At 42.6% G+C, this 17,844-nt stretch overlaps 1 protein-coding gene across 3 annotated transcripts in view; it reads left to right on the top strand.

Moving 5' to 3' along the window:
* PCLO (piccolo presynaptic cytomatrix protein) overlaps positions 1 to 17,844 on the top strand; it is a 541,568-nt gene that overhangs the window by 80,580 nt on the left and 443,144 nt on the right. The gene's annotated exons all lie outside the window — the stretch shown is intronic.

Consider the following 17,844-nt stretch of genomic DNA (forward strand, 5'->3'; position numbering starts at 1 on the left):
GCAGCTCTGCAGGGCAGGCCATCATGTGGTCCATTCAGACAAACACTGGTACTTAGTTATTTTTATCAGTTTATATTACACCTAGCCTCTCTAAACAAGGTTGGGTCTCTGTTGCACTACACCATTAGTTCTCAACCTGTGGGCCACTTGCGGCCCAATCAGCACACAGCTGCGGCCCATGTGACATTCCCAGGGCCATACAGGTAGTGTGTATATATATATCATATGTTGCAGCCCACATAACACAGAGATCTGCATATGCAGCCCACAGAGGTAAATAGGTTGAGAACCACTGCATTAAACAATGTACAAACTTATAATAGCTATTCGCTCCCTTGAAGATCTTACAATCTAAGATTACAGTGCATCAAAGCTGCATACCTTTTAGTACTTACTTATTTCCCCAGAGATTTCAATTGGATTTATACTTGTGCCTAAACACTTTGCTGAATATTCATCTAAATACATAGAAAGGATGGCAGAAGCAGCAAGAGACAGAGTTGAAGTGACTTGCCCAACACCACAGAGGTCAGTGGCAGAGGCAGGAGTAGGACCAAGTCCCTAATGTCCAGTCCAGACTTTCACTTCATGAGCCAGAAATGAAGCCAAAGGGCAAAAATCTCAGCAGAAAATGGAGAAGGCACCTAGAAAATTAAATGTCTGCCGCAATAGAGTGGAGCACAAGTTGGAAAGGATTGGTGGTGGGCTTGGTAGCAGTGTGATGTGGGGAACAGTTTCTGTCCTGGGATTGGCTACAGCAATCGATGTAGCAAACTACTTCGATTGTATAGGCCATCAGTAGATTTTATTCAGTGGTAATTGATTTATTACAGTGCCCCCTGCCTCAGTAGCTTGACAGACTTTGTGTTGACTGAAAAAAAATAGATCAGAAGTCATGTCGGCAAAGTTTGCTCAGTTTGTCATTAGTGGTGTGCAATGACCATGTGTTGGGTGAGATTACATCGGGAAAACTCAGTGAAACACACAGCTTGATTAGGGAGAGTTAACATGGTCTGGTAGGGAAGGTTGTAGCAGAGAATATTACTGCTTTTACTTGCGCCTGCTAGAAAATAGGTTGGACTTCGGCATCACATCAAAGACTATTGGAATTTTCAGTGGTACCTCCAGTTGTATAATCCCTGTCTTTCTCTGTCTCTCTTGCCTCTCTTACCTCAAATGACAGTGGTTCCAATGCTGCAAGGAATTGAATGGGTTGTGCTGCCCAGTCTCCTGTAAAGGCAGCAGCTTTGTAGTGACAGTGGCTCTGGCTCTTAGGAATACGTGACTTGAGGGAGGAGAAAATATCTAGCAAGAATGCTGATCAGAATCTTTTCCCTCCCTTTCAACGTTCACGGTGCTCACGAAGTTACAATGTCATATCTAAAGTGAGGCTGATAAAATTCAGAACATTTTAGGGTTTTAATTAAGAAAGAGCATTCCTCTGCATATTTAAAAATGAGGATCCAGTCAGTTTTTCCATCCGAGTTCATGTACTTCTCTAGTTTATGCAGTTTTTAAAATTGTTCATTCGGCTGCTGATTTACCCAAGAAGCAGCACAGGAATACCTGCAACTTGTACAACCTGAATTGAGCTGGCATTTGTCTGGTACTATGAAGCTGTCATGGTGGGTGCTTGGCTTTCTTCACGGGAACCAGAGATATTATTTTGATCATATTGTGTCACTGCAGACAGTTTACTAGTCTAGACTCATTTCCCCCAAAGCATTTGTATTCACGTGAGTTCATAGAATGGACGGAAACCTGTTTAGTTGATTTGTGATTTTAAGACAGAAGGATCTATTAGATCATACAAATCTAACCTCCTCACAATTTCAGCCGGTTATCCCTATAATGAGAGCAATTACTTGTGTTTGACTAAAGCATATCTTCCAGAAAAGTTTCCAGTTTTGTTCTGAAGACTTCAAGAGATGGAGAATATACCACTTTCCTTGGTAGTTTGTTTCAGTCATTAATCACCCTCACTGTTAAAAGTTTGGGCCTTATTTCTAAGGGCTAGTCTACACTGGCAACGTTAAAGGGCTGCAGTGGCAGCGCTCTAATGTGGCTTGTGTAGTTGCGGCAGAGCGCTGGGAGAGCGCTCTAAAAAAACCACCTCCATGAGAGGCGTATCTCCCAGCGCTGGTGCACTGTCTACATTGGTACTTTACAGTGCTGAAACTTGCTGCGCTCAGGGGAGTGTTTTATCACACCCCTGAACAAGAAGGTTGCAGCGCTGTAAAGTGCCAATGTAGACAAGTCCGAAATGGAATTTGTTTGTCTTAAACTTCTAGCCATTGGTCCTTTTAATGCCTTTCTCTGATAGATTAAAAAGCCTGTTAATACCCATGAAGATACCTTTAGTCTCCTTGTGAAAGGTGCTGATACACCATAATGAGCCCTGTTTCAGTCTTCTTTTTGATTACTAAACAGATTTGTCTGCGTTAGTCTCTCGCTTTAAGGCTACATTGCTCATTTGGAAAACAAAATCACTGCCAGTAAAGTATTAGATGCTCTACTATAGTGGCATTGGCATCCAGTAGATGGATATAGATAGATTTATGAAAAGACTGGATAGTTTTATGATCAATAATTTATAGTTATGCAGTATACTGTAAGGATAATGATATGATGAGATAACTGGCTCTTATGATGAGATAACTGGCTCTGTGGATATGGGGAAAGCAGTGGATGTGATATATCTTGACCTTAGCAAAGCCTTTGATACAATCTCCCACAGTATTCTTGCCAGCAAGTTAAAGTAGTATGGATTGGATGAATGGACTATAAGGTGGATAGAAAGCTGGATATATTGTTGGGCTCAACGGGTAGTGATCAATGGCTCGATGTCTAGTTGGCAGCCGGTATCAAGCGGAATGCCCCAGGGGTTGGTACTGGGGCCGGTTTTGTTCAACATCTTTATTAATTATTTGGATGATGGGATGAATTGCACCCTCAGCAAGTTCGCAGATGACACTAAGATGTGGGGAGAGGTAGATACACTGGAGGGTAGGGATAGGATCCAGAGTGACGTAGACAAACTGGAGGATTGGGCCAAAAGAAATCTGATGAGGTTCAACAAGGACAAGTGCAGAGTCCTGCATTTAAGAAGGAAGACTCCCATGCACCGCTATAGGCTGGGGACCGACTGGCTAAGCAGCAGTTCTGCAGAAAAGGACCTGGGGATTACAGTGAATGAGAAGCTGGATATGAGTCATCAGTCTGCCCTTGTTGCCAAGAAGGCCAATAGCATATTAGACTGCATTAGTAGGAGCATTGCCAACAGATTGAGTGAAGTGATTATTCCCCTCTATTCGGCACTGGTGAGGCCACACCTGGAGTACTGCGTCCAGTTTGGTCCCCCCAATGTGAACAAAGTGGAGAGAGTCCAGCTGAGGGCAACGAAAATGATTAGGGGGCTGGGGCACATGACTTATGAGGAGAGGCTGAAGGAACTGGGGTTATTTAGTCTGAAGAAGAGAAGAATGAGGGGGGATTTGATAGCAGCCTTCAACTACCTGAAAGGGGATTCCAAAGAGGATGGATCTAGACTGTTCTCAGTGGTAGCAGATGACAGAACAAGGAGTAATGGTCTCAAGTTGCGGTGTGGGAGGTCTAGGTTGGATATTAGGAAACACTATTTCACTAGGAGGGTGGTGAAGCACTGGAATGGGTTATCTAGGGAGGCAGTGGAATCTCCATCCTTAGAAGTTTTTAAGGCCCGGCTTGACAAAGCCCTGGCTGGGATGATTTAGTTGGGAATTGGTCCTGCTTTGAGCAGGGGATTGGACTAGATGACCTCCTGAGGTCTCTTCCAACCCTAATCTTCTATGATAATCAAATTCCATGCGTCAGGGCTTAATTTGATTGAGTTCAGGAAAGGAGTTTTCTCCTATGTAAAGCATTGTACCATTGGCTAGACCAGTGGTCCCCAAACTGGGGGGGAGGGGAACACGGCAGGACCTGGGCCAGCACCCATGGGGAGGAGAGGAAGGAGTGCTACTCAGGCCTGCTCTGCTCCCAGTTCCGTTTTGGCAGTGCCCCGGCTTTGGCTCCTAATTGTGGGCCTGTCTCCTGACTGCAGCCGCACTCTGGCTTCGGCTCCTGAATGCAGCCTTGGGGTGAGGTGGGGGGCATGCACAGTTTCCATTACGGGTAAGGGGGGCTGTGATGGAAAAGTTTAGGGACCACTGGGCTAGAAGTATTGTGGAAAGTACTTTCTTACTAAGTATTACATATTGACTCAGCTGGCCACAAGATACTGGTATTCTCCAAGTGTGAAATATCTTTTAAGCTGGTAAAAACTTTAAAACTGGTTAGAAACACTTTAAGTGCAGCTACTGTATAATAATGCTAATGCAGTGAAATAGGAATACAAATACAGTACACAATTGTGAGTGCTATCAATGGAGCTTAGGGTAGGCACCCATTTACCAGGGTCATGCTTGGGAGATATGTAAATAGGTATAAGGAGAAGTATGAGATGGAAGAGCTATTACTTGCTGTGAGTTTGTTTGAATAAAGAATTAAGTTTAATTTTGCTTATTTAAGTCAAAATAAAACAGTGGTGTGAGCAAGTTTATTGCTCAAATACTCAAGTCTCCTCTGTCACATACTGTAAAGTAACACTTCAATAAGTGTTGGATGATACAAGTTGCTGAGAGTTGCAGAGCCATCTTCAGCACCTCTTGTCCCCCAATGTAAATGCAAGATCAGGCATTATAGGGAATAATGAGCTTTTATGTATGTAACCCCTCTGCCAGGCTGAAACGATAGCAGCAAGGGCCGGGTTCAATACACAGGGGTCCCTTCCCCACAACGTAATGCAAACCAGCTCGAGCCCCCACCCAGTGACCTGGGAAAATCTTACACACACCCCTGGGCGCCTCAAGGACGCAATACTTCCCCTCTCGCAAGCACAGACTCTTGGTGTAACAGAAAAGGTTTAATTACATGAGATAAACAACAAGCATTAAATTGGGAAAATACCTCAACTAGAGTTCATAGGTCAAACCGTGAGCAAAGACCCACCCCAGCAAATTGGGCTGTGTCCTTCTCTCTGGGCCCTTGAGTCCAGCAACCCCCAAATCACCCACAGTCCCAAAAGTCCCACAATCCAAAAGTCTCTGTCCCGGGTCAGTGCAGCCCCAGAGTTCAAGAGTCTCTCTGCAGATGTCCCCCTCCCCAGCCTGGGTAGAAAAGGGCACCTTACGTGGTTCGGGGCCAACTGCCCTGCCTCTTCGTGGGGTTCTGCTTCCACCAGCCGTCCCCGCAAACAGCTCAGCTCCGCTGGCTCTGTGGGCTGCTCCGCTCTGCCAGCTGCTCTGGTCCACCAGCTGTCCTGTGATCTGCTCCGGCCGTCCTCGCGAGCTGCTCGGCTCCACTCACCCAGTGGCTGCACAAACTGCTCCACTCCGCTCTGCCAGCAGCTCTGCTACACGGTATTGCTTCAGGCTCCCCCACTCATTAGCACAGTACTCAGTGCTCTCAGCTCAGCAAGTCCAGCTCTTCTGTGATTTCAGCTCTTAGGGTACGTCTACACTATGGGACTATTCCGAATTTGCATAAACCGGTTTTGTAAAACAGATTGTATAAAATCAAGTGCGCACGGCCACACTAAACACATTAAATCGGTGGTGTGCGTCCACAGTCTGAGGCTAGCATCGACTTCTGGAGCGTTGCACTGTGGGTAGCTATTCCGTAGCTATCCCATAGTTCCCGCAGCCTTCCCCGCCCCTTGGAATTTCCGGGTTGAGATCCCAGTGCCTGATGGGGCAAAAATCATTGTCGCGGGTGGTTCTGGGTAAATGTCGTCAGTCACTCCTTCCTCTGGGAAAGCAACGACAGACAAGCATTTCACGGCTTTTTTCCCTGGATTGCCTGGCAGATGCCATAGCATGGCAATCATGGAGCCTGTTTTGCCTTTTGTGACTGTCACCGTATGTGTACTAGATGCCGCTGACAGAAGCGATTCAGCAGCGCTACACAGCAGCATGCTTTTGCTTTTGCATGACAGCAGAGATGGTTACCAGCCATACTGTAACATCTACCAATCCATAAATTGGTAAAAAGATGATCATGGTTACCAGTCCTTTTGCACTGCACCATCTGTTGCTGTCATAAGTGCCCCTGGCTGCTCTTAGCCAGGGGAGCAAAAGCCAAAATTGGGAATGACTCCCTGAGTCAATCCCTCATTTATGGTATCTAAAATTAGAATCAGTCCTGTCTAGAATATGGGCAAGTATACTAGAGAACCACTGTATCATAGAATCAGAGAGCACAGCTGCTCTGTGTCAGATCCAGCAGAAATTATGAGCTGTATGCTATTCACAGGGGGTGCTCCTGCAACAACCCCACCTGTTGATTCCATTCTTCCCCCAGCCTTCCTGGGCTACCGTAGCATTGTCCCCCCACTTGTGTGATGAAGTAATAAAGAATGCAGGAATAAGACACAGTGACTTGTTAGTGAGAAATGAGTGGAAGGCAGCCTCCAGCTGCTATGATAGTCCAGATAGGACATTAAGGAGTGTGGAGGAGAGGAGCCCAGCATCGCGCTGCTAGTCCAGGGGCAATTGAATCTTTTCTTTACACATGAAGGGTGGGGGCTGATGGAGCTCAGCCCCCTGTTGCTATGATGAGGACGGTTACCAGCCATACTGCACCATCTACCAGGAAAAATTAGGGCCAGGCACCCTTGATAGACCTAACGGATGCTAGTATGCATGGTTACCAGTCCTTTTGCACTGCCCCATGTGCCAATAGGCTGATGAAGACGATGGATATCAGTCTTACTGCACCATCAGCCACCCATGGCGGGGGCGGGGAGCAAGGATGTTGGTGTTGAGTGCTGCAGCATCGCGTCTATCTGCAGCATTCAGTAAAGATAGGGTGACATGTAAAAGAGTCAAGAGAGGATTGTTTTCCCTTTCACTTCTGGGGGTGGGTGGGGGGGTGCGTAAATTGCCGAGCTATGCCCTGACCCACCGCGGACACTGTTTTTGACCCTAGAAGCATTTGGAGCTCAGCCAAGAATGCAAATGCTTTTCGGATACTGCAGGAACTGTGGGGTAGCTTGAGTCCTCCAGTCCATGAGCGTCCATTTGATTCTTCGGCTTTCCGTTACGCTTGTCACGCAGCAGTGCGCTGAGTCCCTGCTATGGCGTCTGTCTGGAGATTTTTTAAAAATGATTTTGAATTTCGTCTTCTGTAACGGAGCGCTGATAGAACAGATTTGCCTGCCCTTACTGCGATCACATCCCCATGGTCCATGCTGGAGCTCTTTTTTTATTTTGATTTCGGACTGCATCGCCACCCGTGCTGATCGGAGCTCCACGCTGGGCAAACAGGAAATATTCAAAAGTTCGCGGGGCTTTTCCTGTCTACCTGGCCACTGCATCCGAGTTCAGATTGCTGTCCAGAGCGGTCAGTGGTGCACTGTGGGATACCGCCCGGAGGCCAATACTGTCGATTTGCGGCCACACTAAACCGAATCCGATATGGTAATACCGATACTAGCGCTACTCCTCTCGTTAGGGAGGAGTACAGAAACCGGTTTAAAGAGCCCTTTATATCGATATAAAGGGCCTCTCAGTGTGGACGGGTGTGGCGTTAAATCGGTTTTACGCTCCTAAAACCGGTTTAAACGCCTAGTGTAGACCAGGCTTTAGTGATTCCAGCTCATAGTAGGGGAGCCCCAGTGCCAGTGAATTCAGCTCAGTAACCTGTAACTAGATTCTTAAGGGAATCAAAAATTAACTCTGACATTCCACAGTGGAGAGAGGCATAGTTGGAACTGGTGCTTCTGGCTCACACAAGGAGCTTATACCACCAAGTACAGATATCTGTCCCCAGCCTCTCTCCTCTCAATGGGTTTTGGAACCCATGTCCCTTGTCTAGCAAGTGCTATTTAGTTGATAATGAAACCCTCTATCATAAGACAGTTTTGTAGTTCCTCATTTACTTAATCAGGGTGACAACATTTCGTTCCTCCTGCCCCAATAACAACGAAATTGGGGATCCCACAGCTGTGAAAATAACCATCCCAGGCTGCTGTGCGGTATGCTAAGTGGGGTGGGAGTGCCAATGCACATAACTGAAATGCCAATGCAAACACTTGAAACTTCTTTCTGCACTCCCCATAATTTACCACCAGATGTCAGTGTGAGGCTCATCCTGACTCTGCTTACATGTACAAGTCCAATGACAAAAAATCAGGTGCAAGAGGGATCAAGACTGATTTCAAATCTACAATATCCAAATTCAAGTATAAGAAACAAAAAAAACTGTACAAAATGTCTAGTGATTATTGGCAAGGCTGCTTTGAGGGATTTTGTGCATTCAATAGAATTGAGAGGAATGCTTTTCAGATGCTGGTCACATCAAAAGTATTTTATCTACATTTTGTGGTAGCCCCTTTCCTATTTTAGTTCAAAGTTATTCCATGTAGGCTTTATATTACCCTAAACAGTTCCTTGAACAATATGTTTAAGTGGTGAAATTGGCTGAGGTACTGCAAGAGAATGTCTCAGACTGCTTTTTGCTTCTTCTCCAGAATAAGCATTTCTTCTTCTTTCTGTTTCAATAACTACTTTTCACCAGCTGGATTTTAAATTGGTGATCTACACAATGAGACCATCTGTTTTCTCTTCATTTGCTAGTGTGTCTTAGAGAGAATTTCAAGACAAAGATAGGCAATGTTTTATTGACCTACAATGCATCCTGATTATTAGAAGGTTAATTTAGAAGAGTAGGTGTCCATATAAAAGGAAAAAGCAGTAACTGTTTTATACTACTTGACAGTTCTGGGCTAGAGTAAGTCTGGTCCTAGACTTTCATGTAGGTATTTGGATACTCTCTTTATTAGGTTACTGTCCAAGGCATTTTCCTCTCATTAAAGTTTAGCTTGTTTTATGAATATATGTATCTTGCTGATACTTACTTTTTTTTGCATATCCCCCTAGGTTCAATAATAGCAATGACAGTATTTAAAGTAAGCGTGCAGACTGTCAGCTTGAAGTTGTCCTAGGCACACGGTTTAAAAAGGTGAAGGCTTGTTTGTTGACAAAATGTCTAGTGAACTGCTTTGTAGAGTTGTCGCTGTGTCAGTCTCTGGATATTAACAAGACAAGGTGAATGAGCTTACAACAGAACTCTTCTTCAGGTCTGGAAAACTTACTGTGAATATCTGCACTGTAGTTGGACAGTGCCTTCCCCCAAACCCCACAAGTCTGAGTCATCTGGCATGGGCCAGTTGCAGGTTTTTGCTTATAGAGTAGATATACCCTGAGTAAGTTTCCCAGACCTGAAAAAGATCTCTGTGTAAACTCGAAAGTTGGTCCAATAAAAGATATTACCTCACCTATGTTGTGTCTCTAGAGAGCTGGTAGGTAGTTAGATAAAAAGTGATAAAATCTTTTAGGATGTTTGTCCAGTGTAACATATAGCTTGTGTGATATTCATATCAGCAGAGGGTAAGAAGCCCAAGCTTTAACGAAGAGATCATGCTTCAGAATTCTGTCTAAAGATTTGTTTTTACATAATTTACAAATTTATTTGAAGCAAAAGATCTGCTCAGAGAGTCACCTTCTATTCCTTATGACAAATAATGATAAAATGCATTATAGAAAACAAAATTCAGACTATTTGGAGCTAGGCTTGGTTTCTGAAACCCCAAACCCATGAATGTATTTTAGGATGGTTGGTCAAAATATCCCTATTAGTACAGCAGTTTCATAGTTGTACATACTGATTCAGAGTGATACTTCACTGCCTTGCATTTTGTGTAGTTATTTACACCCACGGAAGAAGCGTGGAAAATACTACTAAATCAGAACCGTATCATTTTATACCCACTTTTCATAGCTATTCTAATCATTGAGTCTGAAATAAAACCTACTTCCTTACCTGGAACATGAACCCTGGACCCTCACATTAAAAATCAGATGCTTTACCGACTGAAGCCCTCCCTGTGTGAAGGTGTAACACATGGTGCATGACCCTGGAAAATCCAGGCCCACAGTAATTAATTTGTACCACATCTGTTGTACTTGGTACTATTTCATACATTTTTTGTGGTATGCATGTTTAAAAGATTAGCATCCTATCAATGTGTTCAGTGCCCTTCCCCTTCATCTTTTCACTTGTATAATACTTTTAGCACTTGTAAAAAGCTCCTTATTGACTGTCCGAGATATGAAAGGTCTTTCATTACCCAAAGAATAAGTATAGCATAATCAGCAAAAGTGCATGCATCCTTACAACACCTTAACAGTATGCCTCAACCTCAAACTGTAGGGATAAGAGGCATGTTCACTTTCCATGCCTATTTAATTCCTGGCCTCTCTGCTACTGTCTTGGTTGCCAGTTTGTGGCTATTATAATGGTGATTTTTCAGCTTGGACACTTGTTCATAAAGAACCGGATTGCAACTGCTAACTTATTTCTTATTTGCCACCAACAGCTATCAGCATGTAAAAACTCAGTATCAGAGTCAGTGGTGAATCTACAGGGAGTTTTAGTTGATGTACCTTCTTGTCCAGGGGTTCTCAAACTGGGCGTCAGGACCCCTCAGGGGTCATGAGGTTATTACATGGGGGGTCACGAGTGGTCAGCTTCCACCCCAAACCCCACTTTGCCTCCAGCATTTATAATGGTGTTAAATATATAAAAAAGTGTTTTTAGTTGATAAGGCGGGTCGCGTTCAGAGGCTTGCTATGTGAATGGGGTCACCGGTACAGAAGTTTCAGAACCACTTTTCTTGTCCCTTCATCATGCCCATTTCCATAATTTCCCTTGGGGACTGTATTACTTAAACTTAGGGTAACTCACATCTTTACTCATCACCTCTGATTTTGTCTCACTTGAGGCTAATTGGGTCTAAGATGGTAAAATGCACATATCAAACATCTGGAAGAGAGAAGTGTAGTAGAAAAAGCAAAATGTAAGGATTAATATCAGTCACTCCTTATTCTAATCTGCACTATTTTACAGCTTTTTCCCATCTCCTTGGCATGCACTGAAAATAGACCAATTTAGACTCACTTAGACCTAATTACACTCACTTACCAATCTGTGACTTAGAAATCACCTCTGCAGTTGTTCATGAGACACTACTTATCATAGAATGTGTTTAAAAGTAGCTTACCAATCATTATGGTAAATGAAGATCGCCTGCTGAAGGCTAGTGTGATTGCTAGGAGACAGAGTTAGAAATTGGATTGGATATTACTAATATGGCTGAGTGGTATTTAGGTCCTAGCTAACTGGCCATCAGAAAAGGTCGCTTGCCAAATAGATAATAGACAAGACATTTCAGGAAAATATATGACTCAGTCATTGACCCTTTAGTGCATAGGTAGCAGGAAGTGGCTGAAAAGCTACCCTAAAGGAACAGCTGAAGAGTCCTCATTGTAGGGGAATCTATGGGTGGCATGAAACCAGTGCATCGAGGCATATGCCACCCACTCGGTCCCTTTGTGTTGGGGCCAGAGAGAGGTGGGCTGGGCCAAAGAGTAAGGTGTTCAGCCAGTAACTCAGGTCATGTAGCAGTCCCTATCTATTTTTTATTCTCAGTTGTTCCTTTTCTGCAATACAGAGTACCTGTTTCTAGAGCACCTATTAAGCTAAAATGTATGTGCTAGTTTGCAAGCCTCATCAATAATGTCATCACAGTTTGAGAATTAATATTTATTCCTGAAATGTTGCTGCAGAATTAGAAGAACAAGCACAAAGTATTGTTTTGTTAATCCTGTGAATCATATCTACGGTTGATATTATAACCAAAGATGAATTAAAAAAGGCTATCATGAGACTATTACAAGTTAACTATCCTGTAGGTTATGTTTATGATGCTACAATAAGAATAACTACTTGATGCTGTGTCTGAATTTTTTCTTTCAAAAATTCAAGGCATAGGTCTTGATTTTCCTCTCATTTGCACAAATATAAATTAGTGGTAACTGCCACTGACATCAAAGGATTCGCATGCAACAGTTTTAACACCAGTGTAAGAAAAGGAAGGCTGTCTAGTGGTTAGGGCACTAGCCTAGAACACAAAGAGACCTTAATTTACATCTCTTTTCCACCACCTCCTTCCTGTGTGACCCTAAGCGAGTCACTTAGCCTCCCTGTGTCTCAGTTCTTCATCTGAATAAACTGTGCTTCCCTCTTTATTTAACAAAGGGGGTTGTGACACACGCAGATAATGTGATAATAGGCATCAGAGAAAATAGATGGGAGAATCTGGTGAATAGCTTTATATCTACATAGAACAATATTTTTTCTTGAGACATTTTCTCTGCTTTTCATGCAAGACATTTCCATTCTCCCTAAAGCTGAAGAGATTTTCCAAGATGATACTTTGTCCTTTTCCATCATCTGAAGAAAGGTCTCAGTATGGCATAGTCTGCCCTGAGTATCTCTGAATCGTAGTGTTACAACAATATGTAGTGTTGTTGTAGCCAATATTAGAGAGACCAGGTGGGTGAGGTAATATCTTTTATTGGACCAGCTTCTGTTAGCAAGAGAGACACGCTTTTGAGCTTACACAGAGCTCTTCTTCAGGTCTGGGAAAGATACTCAGAGTGTCTCTCTCACCAACAGAAAGAAGTTGGTCCAATAAACGATATTCCCTCACTCACCTTGTCTCTCTAAATTGTTAGACTAGGAAAATATTTCTCACCATGAAATGAAAATTGGCTGAAGGGCAGTAATCAGAATGGAAGTGTAAAATGAGACCTTTCTCATGCTGCTTGTATTACAGGGTTGCCACTTGCAAGTGCGCATCCTTGCATCTAGTTCTTGGATCGTAGGTCTCACTGCATCAGGTGCTCCCTGCTACTGGGCTACTTGGTCTGTGATAGTTTCTTTTCTGGTAACTTGGCCCTCTGGCCATGTCATCATTTAGTCCAACCCTTCCACTGTCCAAATGTTGTCTCCAGACTGTGTTCAACCCCATTTTGGGCTCTCTGACAGTGGCTGGCGGGAAACCCAGGCCCATCCTCTACACCAGGTTCCAGCCAGGTACCTACAACCAGCAATGTAGGTCTGCTTAGTTCCAATTCCTGGTGCTGTTTCTCCTTCCTACACAGCTTCTCTATCTACTTGTCTGTTTCTAGGTTTACCACTGGACCTTAATCTACTCCCTATGGCTACTTCACCCCTCCTAGCCTCTTGCCCGACTCCTTATTCCAGGGCAGAATCCCATTACTCTGCCCCTGGACTTCCTTCATGTCCCTGATAGTCTCCCTCCTCTCAGGGAGTGACTGCAGACTCCTTCTACTTTTTGCTCTCAGTTTCTTAGCAATATAGTATTGTCCTAGCCCTTCCCCAGTTGGGATTCACTGTCAATTAATCCTACCCCACATTTTGTTAGGTGACACCAGGTGACACCTAACTGGCCTCTCAGACCATTGTTAAACTCTATCAGGGCTGGAGTGCAGTACACACCCCATTACAATGCAAAAATATCAGTGTTCAAACTTTAGCTCACCCTTTATCCATGTGGACGATGGTGCTGACAGACCAATTGCCAAATATATACAAGATGATAAATTGGATGTGTCACAGGGTAGGTCCACCCCATCAGAGGGGTGTCAGGTTGTGGTGGGATAGCCCATGTGGCCTAATCTCTGCTCCCTTCAGTAGTCAGCCCAGACTAAGCTGAGCTGCTTCCTTTTATATCCTGGTTCCAGCTGGAGCATGCCCAGCAGAGATGAGGGAGTGCAGCCTCCTCGTGTGATTAACCACTGCTGAACTAGTGTGGGGTAGGTGTATCCTGTCACAGGGTGGCACAACAAATAATGAGGTAGAATTACTTGACATTTTCTTGTTTACTGGAAGTAAATGGACTATGGATCTGATCCTGCAACCACTGAGGTAAATGGTGACTTTCCTATTTATTTCAAAGAAAGTAGAATCAGGATTGTGCCCTAGGAATACAAAGAAAATAGAAATTATTACTTTTAATTATTTCTGTCTTTCCAAATGGCCATATTCTGCCTGATTTTCTAATAAAATATTTAAATCTAGCTTTTTTAGCAAGCAAGCTGAGATTCAGCAGCTTCATTTCCTAGAATCATAGATTTTAAGGTCAGAAGGGACCATAATGATCATCTAGTCTGACCTCCTGCACAATGCAGGCCACAGAATCTCACCCACCCACTCCTGTATCAGACCTATGTCTGAGCCATTCAAGTCCTCAAATCATGGTTTAAAGACTTCAAGGTGCAGAGAATCTTCCAGCAAGTGACCCATGCCCTACATTGCAGAGGAAGGCGAAAACCCCCCAGGGCCTCTGCCAATCTGCCCCGGAGGAAAATTCCTTCCCGACCTCAAATATGGCGATCAGCTAAACCCTGAGCATGTGGGCAAGACTCACCAGCCAGACACCGCAGGAAAGAATTCTCTGTAGTAACTCAGATCCCACCCCATCACAAGCCATTGGGCATATTTACTGCTAATAGTCAAAGACCAATTAATTGCCAAAATTAGACTATCCCATTATACCATCCCCTTCATAAACCTATCAAGCTTAGTCTTGAAGCCAGATATGTCTTTTGCCCCCACTGCTCCCCTTGGAAGGCTGTTCCAGAACGTCACTCTTCTGGAAGTTAGAAACCTTCGTCTAATTTCAAGTTTAAACTTCCTGATGGCCAGTTTATATCCATTTGTTCTTGTGTCCACATTGGTACTGAACTTAAATAATTCCTCTCCCTCCCTGATATTTATCCCTCTGATATATTTATAGAGAGCAATCATATCTCCCCTCAGCCTTCTTTTGGTTAGGCTAAACAAGCCAAGCTCTTTGAGTCTCCTTTCATAAGACAGGTTTTCCATTCCTTGGATCATCCTTGTAGCCCTTCTCTGTACCTGTTCCAGTTTGAATTCATCCTTCTTAAACATGGGAGACCAGAACTGCACACAGTACTCCAGATGAGGACTCACCAGTGCCTTGTATAACGGTACTAATACCTCCTTATCTCTACTGGAAATACTTCGCCTGATGCATCCCAAGACCACATTAGCTTTTTTAATGGCCACATCACATTGGCGGATCATAGTCATCCTGTGATCAACCAATACTCCAAGGTCCTCCTCCTCCTCTGTTACTTCCAACTTATGCGTCCCCAGCTTATAACAATAATTCTTGTTAGTAATCCCTAAATGCATGACCTTGCACTTCCTAGAGATGAGATTCATACAAGGCCCTATGTATGACTGAAGTTCCCCTAAGCATTAAGTGGCTTACTTGGTACAGAGACCCATTTGTGACCTCCCAGAACAGAGCTGAAATTCATCCTGTGTGAGTGATAATATTAACTGAAGTGCCTTGATGAGACTAATAAGTTGCCTGTATGGGGGTTTCCTAGAAACTACATTCTAGCAGAAATGAACCTTATCATATGGCTGTTGGCTTGGAATTATTAATCTGATTTTATATAAAATATATGGCCTATAGAAAATGAAGAAAAGATCTAAAGAAAAATGTGTACCACTTGGAAATAATCATGACCTTTTTCAATTAACTACTGAAATAGTTTATGTAAGCAAACTAATTTCCTGAAACACACAAGTGTTTTTGAAGTCATGAAAAACTGAGATACCAAACAACTGGAAAGAGCAAATGTGGTAGTGATTTAATCAAAACAACAGAGTTATCCTGACAACAGCTGCCTTCTAAGTTTAAATCCTAATGAAACCAAAATTAAGAGTGAAAAACAAAATGTAAAAATCTAGAGGATTGGTTGTGTGGTTATAAAGAACTTATCTTGCCAGACCTCGGTGGGTAGGTGGGTGGGAGTAGGAGGTGGATGGGGACTAAGTGGAAATACAAAATTAGTGGAGATGGTTTTAAAACCAACCAAAAAAAAAAAACCCACTACTGAAAATTTTAATAGAACAATTTCCGATTTTTTACTGTTATGTTATTACTTTTTTAATTGAAAAATCCTGACCACCTTTGCAACTGGTCAAAAACCAAAACCAATGTGTTCAATCTTTTGGGGGCGATTTTTCATTGATTTAAATTTTGGATTAAATATTTAATCAAAAATGCAAAATTTGAATTTTTTGAACAGCTCCAGAAATTTGTGCATTCATATATAATGTATATTGATTTTAACAGACAAAGGCACATGATTTCACAAAATGTTACCAAAGGCATTCAAGTAGGTTTGAGTATAGCACTTTCTGTATATGGGTTGAGACCGCAAAGAAAGGAACGTTACATTGCTTTCAACATATGTCATTTAAAAAGTAAAAAATTATCAACAGAAACCTTAATTACATTTCATGATAAAACTATGCTATCTCTCATGTCATTGTGTGGCAACTGTTGACAAATGTTGATTTTTTGTTTGTTTTTGTTAATAGAATCCTTTATGTCAAGTTTTGGGTTGTGTCTAGTGGAGTTATATTGAATGGGTTTGTTATTATGACTGGTCTTCATATAGTCATTAGTAAGCCAGAGAGACAGTAAATAGTACACTAAACATTCACAGATTATACCAAATTGGAAGCTATTGTATAGACACTGAGGAAGGAGAACTTATTGAAGCGGACCTGAGAAATTAACATAATGAGACTGGAAAAATGGAAGTGAATGCATCTGGGGAAAAAAGAGAAGGGGAAGAAACTGTTATCATAAAGTCAAACAAAACCTGGGATGATGATGAATGGCAAACGACAAATGAGTTTGATTTGTTATATGTATCAGAGGGGTAGCCATGTTAGTCTGTATTCACAAACGCAACAAGTCGTCCGGTGGCACCTTAAAGACGAACAGATTTATTTGGGCATAAGCTTTCATGGGTAAAAATCCCACTTCTTCAGATGCAGTGAGTTTTTTACCCACAAAAGCTTATGCCCAAATAAATCTGTTAGTTTTTAAGGTACCACCAGACTCCTCCTTGTTATATGGCAGCAGGAAAAGGGAAATACATGTACAGAGAAACACCATGGTGCAGGAAGGTGAGTCCCTTTGTATACAATCCTGGTGGGACAACAACTGGAGTACTGAGAACAGTTACAGAAATCTCATTGCCCCAAAAATTTAGATAATCTTCTCTAAACTTTCTGCAAATTAACAAAAACTGAGGCAGCTAAAAGGACCAATGTTCTATTTACATATATTATAGAGTTGTGAGCATCAGAAGTGGAGAAAAAATATATAAGGATGATATAAACAGGAGTAAGAGGATGGAGTAAAGACCTGGAAAATTCATGATGAATATCAGGAATGAGAGCTATATGATTTTGGAAGAGTCTCCCAAAGGAAATCACATTGATGGACATATTTAAGATTGGACTTGACAAAACATTGTAGGGGAAAAAAGACCACACTGTCTAGGTGACTTATCTGGTCTTTTCCAACACCTATTTCTATGACTCTTAAATTCAGTCTCCTGCACTGTCAATTTGCACAGTGCTAAATTTTTTTAAATAACAAAGCGTAAAATGTTTTCCCCTTAAAGTATCCTTTTCTGTTCAGGAAACAATATTGATTTTGATGTGTGTTTTCAACAGAGAAGAGATTAATATGTCTTTTTTCAGGCTTGCAACAAAAGTTGCAACCTCAATTTTAAATTGCAACTTTTAATGGTGAAACATATTTGGAACTGACCTTGCTCCCAAAGAATTGTACAGGAATTTTCGATGGATTTCTTTGGGAGCTGGATTTTCTTTGGATGCCATCCTCATTCAGCAATGTTGGAATAAATATTGAGCCTCATCCTGCAAAGTACTAAGTGCCCTCAACTCCCATGAAGTCATTAGATGGGAGGACTCAGCTTCTCTCCTACGGCAGTCAGCAATTTAGAAAGTCAGGATTTACTGTCCAAAGACATCATA

The sequence above is a fragment of the Mauremys mutica genome, chromosome 1, assembly GCF_020497125.1.
Source record: "Mauremys mutica isolate MM-2020 ecotype Southern chromosome 1, ASM2049712v1, whole genome shotgun sequence".
In the NCBI taxonomy this organism is placed as follows: domain Eukaryota; kingdom Metazoa; phylum Chordata; order Testudines; family Geoemydidae; genus Mauremys; species Mauremys mutica.